We start from the raw sequence: 7,504 nt of genomic DNA, 5'->3' as shown, positions 1-7,504 counted from the left end.
CCAGATTCTTCTGCTTCCCCACCAGTGCTGTCGATTCTCCCCTTAGTCCCACACCTGATTAATACCTGCTAAACTTCTTACCCACTCACACACAGGCAATGTAACATCTCTGCTTGGAGAAAGCTTGTTGCTGCTTTTGAAGTGCACTTTCAGGGCCTCAGAGGTGGCTCTTTGGGTAAAGGCCCTGCAGTGCAAGCAGGCCGATCTCAGTTCAGATCCCCTCCATCCATGTAAATAAACACCAGGTGTGGCAGCGTCCACAAAGCAGCGCTGTGGGACAGGGAACGACGAGACAGGAGGAGCCTGCGGTACCCTGGGTAGCCAGTCTACTGAAAACATTAAGATCAGGTTTCAGTGAGAAACCTTGCCTCCGAGAGTAACGGGGAAAGATGGGGAAGACACCCAACCAATGCTGATCTTTGACCTTAGAAAGCTACTTGTACAAAGGTTACATATTTTACATATTTTTAATATATTCTGAAAATGCAGAATTGCCTCAGGCACTGAGAAGCTTTGTCTTCATATGCTCCTCCACTCTCTCTGTGCAACATATATGTATATGTATATGTATATGTATATGTATATGTATATGTATATGTATAAAATGAGTAATGTGTTTTCAGATGTGCTGAGGCCTCTAGTTCCTTAACGCAATGAATAATTATAGCAGCTTTTCAATGTTGGGATGGAATCTTTAGTGTTTTTAGGGAATAAAGACAGCTAGAGGTAGTTGCAGCTCGTGTTTCAAAGTTAGGAGTTCCACTTCCCTGGAGATCCTAGTTACACAATCGGTGCCTTGTGTACGTCAATCCTTTGCTCACACTGTTTGCCACACACACATCACACTTTCAGCAGTGTGATGGTGACAATGCAAAGTTGATCTTAGAAGATTTTCCTCAAGATCCCACATAGCCCTTTGAGGCCGTCAACGGGGGTTTTTAATGAATAACGATACTTACTATTTTGGTTACAAACTGAGAAATGTCTTACACTCACTCAAAATTGCAGTGTTATTGAGGCCACAAGACAGCTGAGCCAGTAAAGGCACTTACACCAAACCTGACGACTGGAGTTCCTTCCCAGGCACCCACATGTCGGGAGGAGAACTCATTCCTACAAGCTGGCCCCCAAATGGCACACAGACATCATGGCATCCACACACCGTACAAAAACGAATGGCTGTTGCCGTGAGGTAAGCCCACCACATAAAAACTCTATAAGCCCGAAAAGAAAGTCTTTCTTGCTAGCTGGGAGCTGCATGAAAAACTTGCCCAAACTGTGGAGCCCAAGCCACATCCTGGTGGTGACACTTCAGCTAGCAAGAAGCCAAAACGCAAGGTTAGTACATTTGTGGACTTTCCTAAATCTCTGGACTAGGTCCTTGATGGATTAACTTTTTGTTCCTGTTTTGGCACGTGTGCCAGGTTTTAAGGTTAGAATGGTGCCAGTTGTATTAAGGTCTGGGGGCCTGTGACAATGTCAAAGTTCAAATTAGAAGATTAGCCTGTTTACAAACATAAGAAAATTAAGAGCTTACAGGTGTGACACAGCTGTGATTACCTGCACAAGACTGGACCCATCTATATCCTGCCATGGAAAAGGGAGGAGCTCACAGGTGCTCTGACTCCCTGAGCATGTATACAGGCACTTCCTGGTTAATGGGGGACAGAGAGGCAATCTCTTTAGTCATGTAGTCACTACTGGGGTGCTCATGGCACTGAAACAACTCCTCCCCAAAGCGATCGTAAGCAACCATAATTATACCGATTAGGTCATGCATACACACACACATACACACACACACACACACACACACACACACACGTAGAAAGGGAAAAAGAAAGAAAGCAAACCAGTAAGTATAGGAAGGGGACAAGATAACGTGGTGAGGAGTAAATGTGATTGCAATACACTGCACACATGAACGAAAATACCATGCAGAAACACATTATCGTGTATATTTAATATATGCTAACGAAGCATTTAAAATCATGCTATTTATGAAATTGTTTTCATAGGTTCCTTCATCATTTTTGTTACTTTCAAATGTATATACTTGCAGTATACAGCATCTGTTAAAACATGTGAGAATCGGAGAGCCACTAAACCAAGCCAATTACCACTCATTACCAAATTTTTGGTTTGTAGTGAGAAAAAATATTTACTCTCACAATTTTCAGATCTGCCACTGATTCCTAGAGGTGAAAACTGCACTGTTCTTTGCAGCCTAAAAATGTTGCCCCTTAACACTCCTGAAAAATGCAATTAGAATTTGCTTCTTTGTGAAAATCACATGCAAAAATCCAATGTATTGTAACTGCACTGCATAATAAAGACTTTTATAGGTAAAAAATAAAAATAAAAATAAAAAACCTCTTCCTGTCTGCATTTCAGGGGGAAAAAACCAACAACAACCAAAAAAAAAAAAAAAAACACTACTCCTTTCTAGTCTGAGTTGGGGTGGAAACAACCAGCTAAAATTAAAATCCCATTGTACTAAAACCTGCAGAATCCTGACTTACCCAGTCTAAGAAAATACCATAATGGTCTATTAGAATCAGGTGACTTGGTATAAAAGCATAAAGAATTGGGCTCTGCACCCACCCACTCAGCCCCACTCTGTTGCTCAGCCAGCCTCAGCTAGGGAGACCGGCTGTTTGATCCCTTCCCTTTTAAAGTAAACAAAGAGCTCTTGCTTTGAGGTCAAATTCTCACCCCATAACTGAGATTTTATTTCTGTATTGGTAGTTGACTTGGGTTTTACTAAGGAAACCTATAATGCACTTTGTGTTTTACGTTTTCTAATGTCTAAGTTTTACATTCCAGGCTATGTTCACCCTTTCCCATGACTAAAATATTTTTCAGTGTAAGAGGGCCTATCTTCACATGCAGCATACATTAACTCCTACCTCAAAGTGAGAAAATGAATGGCTTAAGAAGATTAGAGTCGTTCTCTTTACTGAGAGGAGTTCCTGGCAGCTCGGAATGGAATTACACAAGATCAAATCCGTTAGCACCACTTCCTGATCTTTAAACCCGCACAGTCTTAGGAAGCAGCCTCAAGCTTATTTCAAGAAGAGCTTTGAAAACTCTTAGCGATTCTACTATAAGCATCATCTAAGGATTTAGAGGGGCTGCTGAAGCCAGCAACATGTCACTGGTCACCAGTGAGCCCGAAGTCCAGTGGAGACCTGCTGCTTTGTTTCCTCTTTGCCATTTGGTCGGCATGCTCCTTCTCTGTGGGGGGCATTTCAAAGCACACAAAAACGAAAAGGATGCACACTGATAACCTCCCCAAGCAGGAGTGTCGTCTTATTTCCTTCTGCACCTGCTGAGTACCTCCAACTTAGAGCCATTCAAATGTGTGTCCATTGTTCTATCATGTACTTGGTGCTGCTTGTGGCCTCTCAAAACGTGTTTAAAGCAGAGCCCTTGAGAATCAAGATAAAACCAGGACCGGAAGGCATCAAGCTATCTCTTAGAGACCTACTAGAAATTTGACCGCAAAATCCATTTAACACGGGCAACCTTGAAACGGCAGTGTTTACACCTGCCTCCATTGGTCTGCTGGGATCTGTTTCTCTCGTCTCTCTCTGGCAATGCTCTCTCTGGCAATGCTCTCGCGGGCTGCCAGAACTATCCTGAACAAACACAACTGTAATCTGTCACTTCCCTCACCCTCCTCAGTCTCCAAGGCTTTCGACAGGAAAATGAATGCATAAATATACGTAGAAATGAAAACATTCTAGAAATGGATGGAGGGGAACAGTCTCGCTTTCTTCCTTGCCGTACTTTCTTCCCGCTTGTTCCCACTCTCACATCGACGTATGAAGGCTGTGTTGGAGTTTTGTTCTCCTTTTGGCCTCTTAACATGGAGCAATGTTAATCTATAGATTTCTTACTCAGCCTAACTTTAACAGACTTCTGAATGAGGATATGTAGAAAGTTCTTTCCACCTGAAATTTTCCCTTTCGTGGACATGCATGTGGGGTATACATGTGTGTACACTCATGTTTGCATGTGTGGGCGCCTGTGTGCGTGGAGGCAAGGGGTTGGTGTTGGGTGTCTTCGACTGCACTCCATTTAATTTCCCGAGGCAGAATCTCACTGAACCCAGAAAGGGCTGAGTCAGCTAGTGCAGCCAGCTGGCCGCAGGGAATCCCATGTCTGTCTCCCAGGGATGGGACAACTGCTGAGCCACCGAGGCTGTTTGGCTTTTACGTGGGTGCTGCAGTCCTTGGGCTTATGCCACAGAGCCTTCTTTATCCACTAAGCCATCTCCCCATGCCCTAAACTATAAATGATAGCTTGTACCAAGACAGAATCCACTCAGATCTCAATGAAAGGCAACTAATCTACTAGAAAAGGGGTTTCAGAAAGCGCTGGGAGGTGATATTTTTCTGAGAATCCCCTAGATACTAGAAAGTGCTCTGATTGTTAAGATTTTCTACGAAGTCCTTATTGGTAAAATTTCAAGATGTGGCATGAGTACCATTAACACCTATATGTATATAGCACAGTAACAGCTTAAATTTGCGTGTTTTCCATAGACTTATTTGATACAACATATCCAGGTCTGAGGAAAAGAAAAAAAGTGACTAAGCTTACCTTAAACCTGAGGCTATCACAACAGAGACATCAGATGGATTGCTAAAGTCACAGACCAATGCCCTCCTAGTAACAGCCAGTCTTCGAGGTGAGGAATCCACAGCTCTGTAGTGTTTCTCCAACCTTTTGCCACCAATGCGTTGCTGTCCAATTACTAGCGCACCTGCACGGTGAGATGGGTTTGAGATAGCTCTCCCTTTTTACAGCTAAATTTGGGTTCAAAGGAAACAGTTCCATCACACAAATGCTGAAGCACCGTTATTTTCGTGAACATACGGTGAGTGGAAAAGCAAGTCCAATCAAGAAGCAATCTCATTCAGCTTTCGATGTTTCTCAGCAGGTGGCCTGTAGCTGCCATTACAAAGGTGAGCCAGCCATCAGGTCCCTCCTCATGGAGCATGGGAAATCCCTGTGGAAGAGGGGGAGGAAGAAGTGAAAAGCCGGAGGGGTTGAAGACACAAGAAGGCGGCTCATTAAGCGGGCCTTATAGGGGTTCACCGAGACTGAAATAGCAATGATGGAGCCTGAGTGGGTCAGCGCTAAGTCCTCTGCATTGCCCTGTTTTTATAAGACTCCTGACAGTGGGAACGGGAGCTGTCTCTGACACTTGCATCCGCTCTTTGGATCCCTTTCCTCCTACTGGGTTGCCTTGCCCAGCCTTCATACGTAACTTTGTGCCTAGTCTTCTCTTCTCTTTCAGTTTATTCACTTTGTATCCCAACTGTAGCCCCCTCCTTCTTTCCCTCCCAGTCCACCCTCCCTCTCTCTTCTTCCCCTATGCCCCTTTTCTAGTCCACTGATAGGGGAGGACCTCCTCGCCTTCTATCTGACCCTAGCCTATCAGGTCTCATCAGGGATGGCTGCATCATTTTCCTCTGTGGTCTGGCAAGGCTGCACACCCCTCCTCAGGGGGAGGTGATCAAAGAGTCCACAGAGTCTGGCCACTGAGTTCATGTCAGAGATAGTCCATGTACCTGTTACTAGGACACCCACTTGGAAACTGAGCAGCCTATGGGCTTCCTCTGAGTAGGGGGTCTAAGTCCTCTCCATGCATGACCATTGGTTGGAGTATCAATCTCAACAGGTCCCACTGGGCCGACGTTTTTTGGCTTTGTTCTCCTTGTAGGGTTCCTGTCCCCTCCAGGTCATTCTATCTCCCCCTTCTTCCATAAGGATTCCAGGATCCTGCCCAAAGTTTGGCTATGAGTCTCAGTATCTTCTTCGATACCATGGTGGGTAGAGTCTTTCAGAGGTCCTCTGTGGAAGGCTCCTGTCCTATTCCTTGTCTTCTCCTACTCCAGTCGATATCTATCCTGTTTGTCCTTCTGAGCTTTCACCCTCTTCCCTAGGGCCCTCCTTGTTTAGCTTTTGTGCCTAGTCTTACTGTAACTTGCTATGCGGTATTCAGTTGCTATCCCTGGGAGGCCTATTTTTTTTTTTTTTTTCTGAAGGGAGACAAAGGAGAAGATCTGGGAGAAACGGAAAAGAGGATGGGAGGAGTGGAGGGAGGGGAAAATGCATTTCATCTGTACTATATGAGAGAAAACTAAACAATAATAAAAAGGTGAACCAGCAAATGTCAGTTGCGCACATACTCAAGATTCGGTCGGCTGGCTTCTTCTTCATGCAGAATGACTGGCGGGAAGACCAGAGAAGCTAGCCCCGAGTTAGGACTACACTTTCTCACTAAGCTTTTCCTAGCACAGTTACAAGTGTCCCAGGTATCAACTTAGTCTTCTAGAAGCTGTAACGATTTTAACACATGCCGGTGATACATACTCCAGTGGGTGAAGGACGCCAGAATGACTCTTCTGAGCTTAGCTTCACATCTCAGAATATTACTTCCCTCTCAGGACATTCCCCCAGTGCGGCTGCTCAGCGGCAGCTGCGGAAGCAGACAATATGAAGTTTGTGAATACAGAAATTCTTACCCCAAAGCTTGTTCTCAGAAGGCACATGCTGGTGACCTGTGCTAGCTAGTTTGATGTCAACTTTACACACACTAAAGAGAGGGAACCTCAGAGGGAACACAGAGAGAACCGAGAAAATGTTCGCAATTGAGAAAGCGCCTCCCTAACATCAGGTTGGAGGCAAACCTACAGGGCGTCTTCTTAATTGATGATCGATGGGGGAGGGCCCAGCCCATGGTAGGTAATGTTACCCCTGGGCTGGTGGTCCTGGGTTCTGTAAGAAAGGAGACTGAGCAAGCCCACAAGCAGCACCCCTTCGTGGTCTCTGCATCAGCTCCTGCCTCCAGGTTCCGGCCCTGCATGAGTTCCAGTCCTCGTTGCTTTTAATGATGAACCGTTACATGGAGCTCTGAGTGAAATAGACCTTTTTCTCCCCAACTTGCTTCTGGTCCTGGTGCCTCATCACGGCAATAGTAACTAAGTAGTAACTAACTTAGTTAGTAACCCTAACTAAGACACCTAGGAAGCATAATCAAGTTCAGTTTCACACTGTATTTGTCTGACCTTAAGTAGATCGGTACATGGCTCAGATGTGCTTACAATCTGCTCATGGCAGAAAATATCACCCATCTCCGATAAGGGTGGAATATGGATTAATCTGAGAGACACTGACATAACACTTTAATGTTAACTGGGCGTAAAAGTTATATAGCTTTCAGCTTTCACAACTTAAAAAACAAGAAGCAAACAAAAACAACAGCACAAACCCAGGCATTTTTATCTTGATAAAAAGAAGCGGCAAGGCTCTCAGCACAGCAGGCAGAGCACTTGCTTAGTACGAGCAAGGCCCTGAGTTCAACCCCTCCACCACGGTAATAAAACAAAACACCTCAAAGTTAACAACTGTTCACATTCCTGGTCCTTAGGCACTATTCGTCCCAAATACAAGCTTGGTAGTTAAAACTAAAGCAGGGCTCTTATACCAA

Source organism: Meriones unguiculatus, chromosome 8 (assembly GCF_030254825.1).
Source record: "Meriones unguiculatus strain TT.TT164.6M chromosome 8, Bangor_MerUng_6.1, whole genome shotgun sequence".
NCBI lineage: Eukaryota > Metazoa > Chordata > Mammalia > Rodentia > Muridae > Meriones > Meriones unguiculatus.
The sequence above is the reverse complement of the archived record's forward strand: the minus strand, read 5'-3'. Positions refer to the sequence as shown.